The following is a 13454-nucleotide window of genomic DNA, read 5'->3' as shown; positions in this document are numbered from 1 at the left end:
AGCACAATTATTCAACTTGCGATTCCAACTTCGGTAAAGATTGAAACTTTGAAAACAAATTCCTGAATTTCCACTTGTGATTCCAAAATTCATTCATCCCCAAAATTGTCAAATTGTATACAGCAGGAGGGCTCTAAAGCTGATTGTGACAAGCATTGAATTTAAAAAAAAACCAAAATTATATCAAACAGGTAAATAACTTTGATTGTTTCTTTCTAAGCTTGATACATCAAAACCAATTCAACACCCAAGTTGAACGAGTTTGCACGAAATTATGTATAATCGTATATAACTGTAGACTACTAAAACATATCAGTATCACATGTTTACCCAATTCACAATCATGTGGGTGTTTTTAACTTTCTTCGAGCAGATTCTGAACAAGAGCTTTCTTAATTATGTAGATTTTTTTCAAGAGCTTTTACTTGTGTCGTGTTATCATTTTTGGTTCTAAGTTACTTGATTATTCTGTTTTAGAGCATCTCTCAGATGCCTTTTTAACGCTGTAGATGCTCCACGAAGTTCCGAAGCATGAGGCTTGTTTCGAATGGGACGTTAAACTAGGAGCCTCGACATAATTTGTGCTTTACTTCATACTTGCTACTGTCAACTTAGAAAACATGTCACCTAGCCAGTACTATATAGTTTTTTTCCCTCGTAATGAAACAATAATATCATTCATGAAAAACTTTAACCTTATTGTGGTCGGTGGTCCACATTTCCATCAATAGATCTCAACCACAATGCATGACAAAATATGATTTCAACAAAACATGCAGGTGGACTAGTGCGGATACCTGGGCAATTCTCCAATTCCTCTGCGAGCCATTCATCCAGATTATTGTCTTCAAGGTGTCTAGAACTCAAGATTAAGGACATTCACCAAACAAATTCAAAGAACTTATCATTGTTCTGAGAATTTAGAGATGAAGTTCATTTCTGAAGACGTGTCTACGCGCTCGCAAGCGCAGAAGGAAATCCCTAACCAAGAGTCCACTACTCTTCAAATAATTGTGCTAAGCGCAAGAGTCGCAGATGCGAGAAACATATGAATAAATAGATGTCTTTTCCTTGTCCTACCAAACAAACAAAAAATAATTAATCATTCAACTTCATCCAATTCGTGCCATGTTCTTTAAAATTTAGCAAATTTCATTTGGAGTAGATGATGATATTCTTCTACACAAATCAACGGTCTCGCACAGCTGTTGACGCAGCTGCAGCATGAGTCCAGCGATCACATGCTGCTATTTTTTTTATTTTTTTTTTATTTAGTACAAATCAACGGTCCAAATTTGATTTGAAATTTGTAATAATATAAATCTCGAATTTAGGTTATGCACTATAGATATTTTTTTGTTAGCTAGAGATAATATTCTTTTTGGGACACAAGATTCTCTTTTAAGTTTTAGAGTATCTCCAATAAGAGTTCTCAAAGCCGTCTTTACCACCATATGTTCCTATATATAAGGACTGTAGAACTTCTAATGGGGTGGAATAGTTGTCCCAATAATATAATGTCTCGCTGGAGTACACACAAAAATCGCCACATATAGGGACTCTTAAGTGGGGGCTGAGATTGATTTTGTGTGGGACAAAAGCCTCACCCACGTGAATCCAATATATGGTACCTTCTTTGTTCTTTTTGTATTTTTTTTTTCTTCTTATTGTTTTTAGATCAATGACAACCATACTCCAACCAAAATAATAACGATTTGTTTAATTTTTTAGTCCTTACATTTAAAGATATACTATGAGGACTTTTTATTGGAGACAATATTCTTTTAAGGATCTGAATATCCTCTTATTGTGTACTCCATTGTTGCACTGATGAAAAATGGCAAAAACCCCTCCAAATAGATGAATTGTGGTTCTTTCTGTCAGCTAGATAGCCAAGAAAAAACCAAAAAACCACTCTCTAGCTAAAAGCATGATCAAGATCAGTTGACAACCATATTTGCAATAAAGCAATAGACATAGATTAACCTATTGAGTTACGTGTGAGCTTTATTTTTGTTTAAGACCAGTAAACCAACTTTTAAAAGAAAACAAAGCAAAGTAGGAATGGAAGATTAGGGATATATACACAAAAAGAATACAATTATTTCTCGACTTTGAGTTTTTCTTTTGGGGTTGCAGTTGGCAACAGGAAGGAAGAATTGCAGAAGTGGGAAGTGGGTAACTTTTTTGGTTAAAGAGATTGGTATTTAAGGACAGCAAAAATGGACGTCTCAACCATCACCCAACACATGCATCCTCCATTATTTGCTTTGTAAGGATGATAGTCTAGAAATATACTTACTATATAAGTGTATCTACCAACCTAGCTTGGTTGGATTATATAGTAATGGAGGAGAGGAAGTAGTAGAAATATAAAGAGGGATGGAGAAAACAGAAGAGGGTTTGATGTGTGTTGCTTTCTTGCTCCATTAACCGTCCATCTCTTCATGTATGGGAAAAAGGGAAGGTGTGTGTGTGCGATTGTGTTATAAGGGTATTTGGAGAGTGGCCTCTTTTTATGAATGGAGGTTTTTGAACGGGATCCATTTATGCTAGAAGTTGCACTCAAGAGCTTTATTTTCATGTAAAGAAAAGAAAAAGGAGAGGAAGGTCATGGTCTTTATGAAGAGAAAAAACAAAATGAGAGGACCCCTCATGTTTTTGCTTCTTGGATTTTTGAATTGCCCCTTTATCTAGATTTGTTTTCTGACCTCCCCAAGAGTACTACTTCTGTTCAAAGTTTTTCATCTCTCTCTCTCTCTCTCTCTCCTGCATTATTTGAACATATAGTTACTAACAGGGTAGTGACGTAACTGAAGGAGACTTCCATGTGATGTTCTGTGAAGTGTTCACGACAATGTCCTATTTTTTATGTTCTGTGCTACCATTTTACATCAATATGGTGCCAATGCCACAAAATGTAGGGCGTCTAAGAGATGTTTTATGCATGCATATATATATACATGTAACAATGCATGACCACCATAAATTACAGAGAAATTAGTTGTATTTACCAAAAAAAATTATTTACTTGTTCATGATGTGAGGAAGAGTGTTAGCCATATTGAGATACATTATGCTTGTAAGGGAGTTGTTTTTAGAGTCCATCGTGACTAGAGGTTACGTTTTGGGGAAAGGTGTACAATATACGTAATTAATCACGTATAATTGATACAAGTGTGAGTGAGATTCCTGTTTGAAGAAAGAAAATTAAATAGGAACATATCTTTACAATATTTCACCTGTTGGAGTAGTCAGGACAAAGGCGTGGATGGAAATAAGGACCCATGTGGTCCTACGATCACCTGGAGTCTGAAAAACATAATCACCCACATGGTGCAATTTGGAGGGGCGAAAACACTCTAAAAGCAAGTTTTTCACTTGAAATATTCCGCCGTACAAACAAATCCAACATCTCAAAACACGTCAAGCTATAATAACACAACAAATCACTAAACCCTCACTTTATATCTTCAAATCATTGAATGATGTAGGAGCTTTTGTCCTTACGCAGCTCCATCACGATTGTTCCTTCGAATTTGAACTTGGAAAAACAATTAATTAATAAATTATTTTTAATTGATTAATAAATTATTTTTAATTAAAAAAAGAGAGCAACGGCCAAATTGAAAAAACATCTATCTAGCCATTTGAAACAAGAGAGAGAGCAGCAGTAACCGTAGCTTTCAAGTTGAACTTGTAAAAAAAATTTGAAAACAAAATGAATCTGGACCCTTCACACGTCTTTGTTATTTTTATCTTATTGAATTTTTTTAATTCATTCGATAATTCAACGGTTGAAAATTGAGAGAATGGTGTGCAAAATAAAAATGGGTGTGCTGATAGTACTACTGTAAATAATAGATGCAGTAAGAAATAATGGCTATAGAAAGTATTAATATATAGTATAGAAAGTTCATGATGCATTTCATTCGTTGAATCTAGCCTTCGGTAAACAATTTATTTATAGAAAATAATTTACATTTTCAGCTATATTTTGATTGTAGGTTTGGAAAATGGAAAGCATGAGTACTTCAATAATTAAATAAAAATTATCTTTAGTTCATATCTTACTAGATTTAAACACCTGATTATTTTAGGCATATTTGCAATCTAATTCAGCTAAATTTTTTTACCTTTACTTCTTTTGTTTACGCATGGAGTAAAACTTAAGAGGAAATTGGAGGAATGGTCCCTAAATTATGATCGAAATGTAGTTTGGTCCTTAAACTTAAAATTCATTAGATTTGGTCCTTGAACTTAACAAATTGTAGAGCATTGGTCCCTCTATACTAACACGGTAACACCGTGAGATTTTCCGTTAGTTTGATGACGTGATCTTTATGGGCTCCATATTTTTGTTAACTAAATGCCATGTGGCTTAAAAATTTAAAATTAAAATAAATACAAAGATAGAGAAAGTAAAAAAATAAAAATATAAAAGCTAACTCTCTCTCTCTCTCTCCCGTCTTCCCTTCTGCCTCGCCTCCAAACCCCAGCCACAGCATTTTAGCACTCTCCAAACAACCAATACAAAAGAAAGTTTCTAATCCAAATTTCGAACACGTCTCCCATGGTAAACGAATTCACAATGACATCCATCCACGCTGTCTCCAGAGGTAAGATTCAAGAATTTTGTGGGATGCAGGTTCGGGGTTTGGGTGAAGGCTGTGCTCCGCGGGCTACAGGTTGGGGTCGGCTGCGGTTGTTGGTGGATGAGGTAGGCCTGCAATTTTTGTTGTAATTTTCATCTTTTCTATTATATAAATAAATAAATATATATATATATAGGTGAAACTAACATGTAAACACTTTTAACTAAAACTAACGGAATTGATAATGAAGGGCTAACGCTCCACATCTTATCAAGTTCAAGGATCAAATATAATGATTTTTTAGTGTAGGGACTAAGCTGCAATTCTAAGATAGTTAAGGGACCATTCCTCCATTTCCTCTACATTTACAGCTCTATATATCTTACTTACATTTGCAGAAAATTATACTCAAAGCAGAACTATCAGATTCCTTTGCTTTTGCTGCCAACAACCGAAGAGATGGAGAAAACTCTCAAAGTAGCTTTCATCATCGCGCTCATCTTCCTTGCTGGATCTAGCGGTAAAATATACAATCCGAACACTTATTTTTTTCCTTCACTTACTGCAAAATGGAATCGAAGCTTGAGCAAGCCTAATCCTAGTAGCGGTTTTGAGTTTAGTTTCCCCTGCATTTTTTTTTGTTCATCGTCTCCGATCTGTGCTTTAACTTCCAAAATCCTCAGCCATCAATTCCATTCTCCCTTCCCCATTTTTCCCACCCTCCACCTCCATGGATTTCCTCAAAACCTTATGATTTTTGATATGTTGCCACTTTCCATGAACGCGTTTTGACGCGGGAAGTATGTAGAGCTTTGGTGCGGGTGTTCACACCACCACCTCTCATGGATTTGCTTCGACGGCTTTGTTGCCTTCGATGGCTTTGTTGCAGATGGGTTCTCGCACCAACTTTCTTTAGTTTGTAGTTACTATTCTCACGGCTTTGTTTCTAAAAAATATATTCGCTTTGGTGAATCCAATTGAACAATAGAATATCAATTTTCTGCTAATATAAAATAGTAGTTAACCATGCATACATTTATTTACAATTTTTCTCCATCTTTTTCATATCTTTTCCACATGCATATATATTTTCTAGTTAATAATCAAGTAAATATTATGCAGGTGTACAATATGTGGTCGAAGCAAAATTCCAGTTCGACCCTTCATGCAAAGTCGCTAAGGATTGCGACAAGTTGGGTTATCACTGCAAGTGCATCAAGGAGACTTGCCACTGTTCGGCAGAATTTAAGACCAAGTCAATTTCTAAAGAAGGAAACCCTTAACTGAGAGTTCACTGATGTTCTTGGAATAATTGTGCTACTAAAGCGCAAGGGTTGTAATTGGATAAACATATGAATAAATTGACATCTTTTCCTTATCCTAGCAAATATATAAATAATAATTAATCATTCAACTTGTAGCATTTTGAGTGCAATAGTTGGTGACAACAGTACAACATTTAGCAAATTTCATTCTAAATAGATGATCGATATTTCTCGATTAGTAGCACAATATGAAACTTGCGATTCCAACTTGGGTAAAGATTCAAACTTTGAAAACAAATTCCTGAATTTCCACTTGCGATTCCAAAATTCATTCATCCCCAAAATTGTCAAATTGTATACAGCAGGAGGGCTCTAAAGCTGATTGTGACAAGCATTGAAATTAAAACAAAAAAAAAACCAAAATTATATCAAACAGGTAATAACTTTGACTGTTTCTTGCTAAGCTTGATACATCAAAACCAATTCAACACCCAAGTTGAACGAGTTTGCACGAAATTATGTATAATTGTATATAACTTTAGACTACTAAAACATATCAGTATCACATGTTTACCCAATTCACAATTATGTGGGTGTTTTTTAACTTTCTTCGAGCAGATTATGAACAAGAGCTTCCTTAATTATGTAGAGTTTTTTCAAGAGCTTTTACTTGTGCATCGTAGATGTTCATATTGTGTTATCATTTTTGGTTCTAAGTTGCTTGATTATTCTGTTTTAGAGCATCTCTCAGATGACTTTTTAACGCCGCAGATGCTCCACGAAGTTCCGAAGCATGAGGCTTGTTTCAAATGGGACGTTAAACTAGGAGCCTCGACATAATTTGTGCTTTTACTTGTATGAGACTTGCAACTGTCAACTCAGAAAACATGTCACTTAGACAGTACTATATAGTTTTTTTCCCTCGTAATGAAACAATAATATCATTCATGAAAAACTTTAACCTTATTGTGGTCGGTGGTCCACATTTCCATCAATAGATCTCAATCACAATGCATGACAAAATATGATGGCAACAAAACAGGTGGACTAGTGCGGATACCTGGGCAATTGTCCAATTCCTCTGTGAGCCATTCATCTAGGTTATTGTCTTCAAGGTGTCTAGAACTCAAGATTAAGGACATTCACCAAACAAATTCAAAGAACTTATCATTGTTCTGAGAAATTAGAGATGAAGTTCATTTCTGAACACGTGTTTACGCGCTCGCAAGCGCAGAAGGAAATCCCTAACAAAGAGTCCACTACTCTTCAAATAATTGTGCTAAGTGCAAGAGTCGCAGATGCGAGAAACATTTGAATAAATAGATGTCTTTCCCTTGTCCTACCAAACAAATAAATAATAATTAATCATTCAACTTCATCCAATTCGTGCCATGTTCTTTAAAATTTAGCAAATTTCATTTGGAGTAGATGATGATATTCTTCTACACAAATCAATGGTCTTGCACAACTGCAACATGAGTCCCGCGATCACATGCTTTTTTTTTTTTTTATTACAAATCAACGGTCCAAATTTGATTTGAAATTTGTAATAATATAAATCTCGAATTTAGGTTATGCACTATAGATTTTTTTTTTTGTTAGAGATAATATTCTTTTTGGGACACAAGATTCTCTTTTAAGTTTTAGAGTATCTTCAATAAGAGTTCTCAAAACCGTCTTTACAACCACCATATGATCCTATATATATAAGGACTATAGAACTTCTAATGGGGTGGAGTAGTTGTCCCAATAGTATAGTGTCTCGCTGGAGTACACACAAAAATCGCCACATATAGGGACTCTTAAATGGGGGCTGAGATTGATTTTGTGTGGGACAAAAGCCTCACCCACGTGAAGGCTTTACTCTTTTTTTTTTTTTGAAAAAAAGGGGATGGGAATCCAATGGTCTAGATAGCTTCTTTGTTCTTTGTTCTTCTTTTTTTTTTTTTCTTTTTTTTTTTTTTTTGTTCTTATTGTTTTTAGATCAATGACAACCATACTCCAACAAAAATAATAACGATTTATTTAATTTTTAGTCCTTACATTTAAAGATATATTATAAAGATTTTTATTGGAGACAATATTCTTTTAAGGATCTGAATATCCTCTTACTGTGTACTCCATTGTTGCACTGATGAAAAATGGCAAAAACCCCTCCAAATAGATGAATTGTGGTTCTTTCTGTCAGCTAGCTAGCCAAGAAAAAACCACTCTCTAGCTAAAAGCATGATCAAGATCAGTTGACAACCATACTTGCAATAAAGCAATAGACATAGATTAACCTATTGAGTTACGTGTGAGCTTTATTTTTGTTTAAGACCAGTAAACCAACTTTTAAAAGAATTTTAAAAGAAAACAAAGCAAAGTAGGAATGGAAGATTAGGGATATATACACAAAAAGAATACAATTAGTTCTCGACTTTGAGTTTTTCTTTTGGGGTTACAGTTGGCAACAGGAAGGAAGAATTGCAGAAGTGGGAAGTGGGTAACTTTTTTGGTTAAAGAGATTGGTATCTAAGGACAGCAAAAATGGACGTCTCAACCATCGCCCAACAAATCCTCCATTATTTGCTTTGTAAGGATGATAGTGTGGAAATATGCTTACTATATATGTGTATCTATCTGCCTAGCTTGGTTGGATTATATAGTAATGGAGGAGAGGAAGTAGTAGAAATATAAAGAGGGATGGACAAAACAGAAGAGGGTTTGATGTGTGTTGCTTTCTTGCTCCATTAACCGTCCATCTCTTCATGTATGGGAAAAAGGGAAGGTGTGTGTGTGTGTGTGTGATGGTGTTAAAATGGTATTTGGAGAGTGACCTATTTTTATGAATGGGACCCAATTATGCTAGAAGTTGCACTCAAAAGCTTTATTTTCATGTAAAGAAAAGAAAAAGGAGAGGGAGGTCATGGTCTTTATGAGGAGAAAAAACAAAATGAGAGGACCCCTCATGTTTTTGCTTCTTGGATTTTTGAATTGCCCTTTTATCTAGATTTGTTTTCTGACCTCCCCAAGATTACTACTTCTGTTCAAAGTTTTTCATCTCTCTCTCTCTCTCTCTCTCTCTCTCTCTCTCTCTCTCTCTCTCTCCTGCATTATTTGAACATATAGTTACTAGCAGGGTAGTGACGTAACTGAAGGAGACTCCCATATGATGTTCTGTGAAGTGTTCATGACAGTGTTCTATTTTTGAGTTCATTTATGGAAAGTATGGAGCACCCCCTTTGATTCCCTGTGCTATCATTTTACATCAATATGGTGCCAATACCATAAAATGTAGGTTGTCTAAGAGATGTTTTATGCATGCATATATATATATATATATATATATATATATATATATATATATATATATATATACACATGTAACAATGCATGACCACCATAAATTACAGAGAAATTAGTTGTATTTACCAAAAAAAAGAATTTACTTGTTCATGATGTGAGGAAGAGTGTTAGCCATATTGAGATACATTATGCTTGTAAAGGAGTTGTTTTTAGAGTCCATCGTGACTAGAGGTTACGTTTTGGGGAGAGGTGTACAACATACATAATTAATCACGTATAATTGATACAAGTGTGAGTGAGGTTCCCGTTTGAAGAAAGAAAAGTAAATAAGAACATATCTTTACAATATTTCACCTGTTGGAGTAATCAGGACTCAGGCGTAGATGGAAATAAGAACCCATGTGGTCCTACGACCACCTGCAGTCTGAAAAATATAATCACCCACGTGGTGCAATTTGGAGGGGCGAAAACACTCTAAAAGCAAGTTTTTCACTTGAAATATTCCGCTGTACAAACAAATCCAACATCGCAAAACACGTCAAGCTATAATAACACAACAAATCCCTAAACCCTCACTTTATATCTTCAAATCATTGAATGATGTAGGAGCTTTTGTCCTTACGCAGCTCCATCACGATCGTTCCTACTTTACGAGTTCCAATTTGAACTTGGAAAAATAATTTAGTATTCACCATAGTCGACTTTGACATAGTTTTATTCAGGCATCTGGTGTGCAACTGCCCCAAATATTATATGGTAGGAAAATGCCTTGAAGATCATGTTTTTAGATAATATTTTAGAAACTGGCAGTTGATGGTTGAATTCTTAAACATTGATGATTTAAAGATTGAACCGAGCCACCAAACTATCATATCACATATATAGTTTACAAAATATAGTTCAAGTAGATGATCTCTTTATAAAGTATTATTCAAGATGCCAAGTGTTATGCAAAAAGGCCCTGATACCAGAGTTCAGAAGAATTGAAGTAATGCAGAAAAAAAACCAAACAAAGTAGGAGCAATTTTTATTTGTATAAAGATAACACGACTCATAGTGTGCCATCAACGCATTATAATAAGAGTTGTTGGCATAGTTAATATGTCTCACTTTAACATATATATTAACAAAAATTATAAACGTTAGGCGTACATCAAAAAATTGCTGAATAAGAAATGGAGAATCCTCGTATGTTTACGTTTGTTTTTGTTAGGTTTTATTAGCGTGCCACACATGATATATACTATCAACTTTGCTGTATTTTCCTATACTTTGTTGCAAAAAAAATCAAATTTGAATCCAGGAAAAGTCCCTGAAACATACTGAAATGTGTCCTAATAAATCACATTTTATTCTTGTTTCATCATCTTTAGGTGCAGTGAATTGTAATCACATCGGCAAAGAGAATCTACTCACTCAGCAAAAATAGGGCAAAGTACGTACAGAGAATCGAAACCTATATAATCCTAGATTAATTGTAAATACATTGAAACACAAAGGTGGCGCCTCACAAAATCTATGTCTTAAACTCTCTACAAAATCCTATGAACAAATCAACACATTTAAACTCTATAAAAAACCTAACTCAATTTTTTCCCACTCATTCGAATTCTGATGGTTGTAGTGAGATCATGGCTACTTCCTCACCCTCACCGCCGCCGCCTCCAACGCCGTCCCACGTAGTGATATTTCCCTTCATGGCTCAAGGCCACACCATTCCACTACTAGACATATCCAAGGAACTATCAAACGGTGGCGTAAAAGTCACCATTGTCACCATCAACTAAACGCACCGTGTGTCCACTCCAAACTCTCAAACCAGGCGTCCATCGCCGTCTCCGTCATTCCGTTTCCACACGTCCCGGACCTTCCGGAGGGCTGTGAGAACACCGCCGACCTTCCTTCAATGGACTCGTGGGTTCCCTTCGTCACCGCCAAAGAGAAAATGAAACCACGATTAGAAGCCCTTCTGCATGAGATTGTTGACGGTGGGTCCCGCCAACTTTGTGTAAACTCAGACTTTTTCCACAGTTGGACGTTGGACACATGTCTATCATTTTACATTCCACCTGTCGTGTGGCATGCATGGGTTGCTCACGTGTCTTCCAATTGATATTCCACGTGTTGTCTGCATCAAATGGGTTGACCGCGTGTCTGACATTTGGCCATAAGCAGGACGGATCTGGTGTGGTGACCTACATGTTATTTGGTACACAAATGCCATTGTTGGATGATCAGATGGACGAGATCGCTTACGGGTTGGAGATGGCAGAGTGTCGGTTTATATGGGGCGTTCGATCAAAGACGTGGACACCGAATGAAGAGTGGGAAAATGACACGTGTCTGTCATTTTCTCGTTCATCGTCTTCGATCTGTGCTTTAACTTCCAAAATCTTCAGCCATCAATTCCATTCTCCCTTCCCCATTTTTGCCACCCTCCACCTCCATGGATTTCCTCAAAACCTTATGATTTCGGATATTTTGCCACTTTCCATGAACGCGTTTTGACGTGGGAAGTATGTAGAGCTTTGGTGCGGGTGTTCACACCACCAGCTCTCATGGATTTGCTTCGACGGCTTTGTTGCCTTCGATGGCTTTGTTGCTCATGGGTTCTCTTACCAACTTTCTTTAGTTTGTAGTTACTGTTCTCACCGCTTTGTTTCTAAAAAATATATTCGCTTTGGTGAATCCAATTGAACAATAGAATATCAATTCTTTGCTAATATAAAATAGTAGTTAACCATGCATACATTTATTTACAATTTTGCTCCATCTTTTTCTTATCTTTTCCACATGCATATATATTTTCTAGTTAATAACCAAATAAATATTATGCAGGTGTACAATTTGTGGTCGAAGCAAAATTCCAGTTCGACCCTTCATGCAAAGTCGCTAAGGATTGCAACAAGTTGGGTTATCACTGCAAGTGCATCAAGGAGACTTGCCACTATTCAGCAGAATTTAAGACCAAGTCAATTTCTGAAGAAGGAAACCCTTAACTGAGAGTTCACTGATGTTCTTGGAATAATTGTGCTACTAAAGCACAAGGGTTGTAATTCGATAAACATATGAATAAATTGAAATCTTTTCCTTATCCTAGCAAACATATAAATAATAATTAATCATTCAACTTGTGGTATTTGAGTGCAAAAGTTGGTGACAACAGTACAACATTTAGCAAATTTTATTCTAAATAGATGATCGATATTTCTCGATCAGTAGCACAATATGAAACGTAGAGGCAATACGTTCAGGTCAACAGGTTAACCTCACTCACACAAGTAGATTAACACATAATGTTTCAATGGTTGCTCATTGCATCAATTTGGAAAGAGTCTGTTGCTATACCCATGGAAGCACTTGATAACACACTTTCAAAGAATGTTGGTTTTGGCGGAATGAGTTTGCATCTAACATACATGGTTGTGAGAAATATTGACAATGTTGAGAAAATGTTCAGCAGGAGGATAAGGAAGATTACACAAACCATTGAAAAGAGCAACCACAAACAGCCTAGTCAATTGACCTTGCTCACCAAGGTGAATTTACTTGCTCCTTCTGTCCATTCTATCTTTTACAAAAGAAGCTTGGTAGTGGTACCAAGCCCAAGTCTCCTCCTTTACTCCCAGTGCTTGCGGGTGAGGAAATTGAGTGGATAGCTGCACTCCATGGTACCATTAATGAATGGATTGGTATTATTCTTCTGGCTTGGGCTATGGAATCATTGGCTACCTTGCCACTAGAGCTTTGGTGAATTGAACGATTCAATTAAGTCCGGTATCATTCTGGCTTTCTACACAAACTGGGCAGCAGAAAAAACAGACTGGAATCATCAGGGGCAGGTGCTTCAGTCCTGCTCAGGTACTTACCCTTAAGGCTTGAATACAAGCCTATTTTCGGGGCGGGATGGAGTTGTTAGGTTCCTCATTCTATTGGGCCTATTCCATTTAGTATAGTTATCCCATTCACATATTTCGGGTTGTAGATTGCTCAGGCTCTATGTATTTAGTCTCTTTTACTCATTTGGAGGATTATGAATGAAAATATAAATGTTTTAGTTCATCTCCTTTCCCCTTTTCTCTCTACTTCTCCCTCTTTTCTTCCTTTACGATTATTGATCCCATAACATTCGCATTGGAGTGTTTACTGCAATCAACACTCCAATCCGATTTTTCAATCGATATATTCATCATCTTTTCTTTTCCTCCTCAAATTACTTTCTTGATGAAATTGAAGATTCGGTCCGCGACTGTGAAGTGTACATCGATGGCAAGATCTATTAACGCTATTGAATTACAGAAATCTT

The 13454-nt window shown here is 36.1% G+C and overlaps 1 long non-coding RNA gene across 2 annotated transcripts; it reads left to right on the top strand.

The window, feature by feature from the left end:
- The first annotated feature begins 4458 nt into the window (after positions 1-4458).
- LOC148694201 (uncharacterized) lies at positions 4459-12242 on the top strand. 2 transcript variants are annotated; one of them, XR_015966491.1, is made up of 3 exons: positions 4459-4720; positions 4994-5115; positions 11987-12242. It is a non-coding gene; the product is annotated as an uncharacterized LOC148694201 (long non-coding RNA). The 2 variants fall into 2 exon arrangements; XR_015966490.1 differs by lacking the exon at positions 11987-12242 and adding an exon at positions 5718-5973 and having other exon boundaries at positions 4515-4720.
- Positions 12243-13454: the final 1212 nt, after the last annotated feature.

Source organism: Pyrus communis, chromosome 9 (assembly GCF_041283825.1).
Source record: "Pyrus communis isolate YQ-2024b chromosome 9, ASM4128382v1, whole genome shotgun sequence".
Lineage (NCBI taxonomy): Eukaryota > Viridiplantae > Streptophyta > Magnoliopsida > Rosales > Rosaceae > Pyrus > Pyrus communis.
Note: the sequence above shows the minus strand (reverse complement) of the source record. Positions and strands in the feature narration are given on the sequence as shown.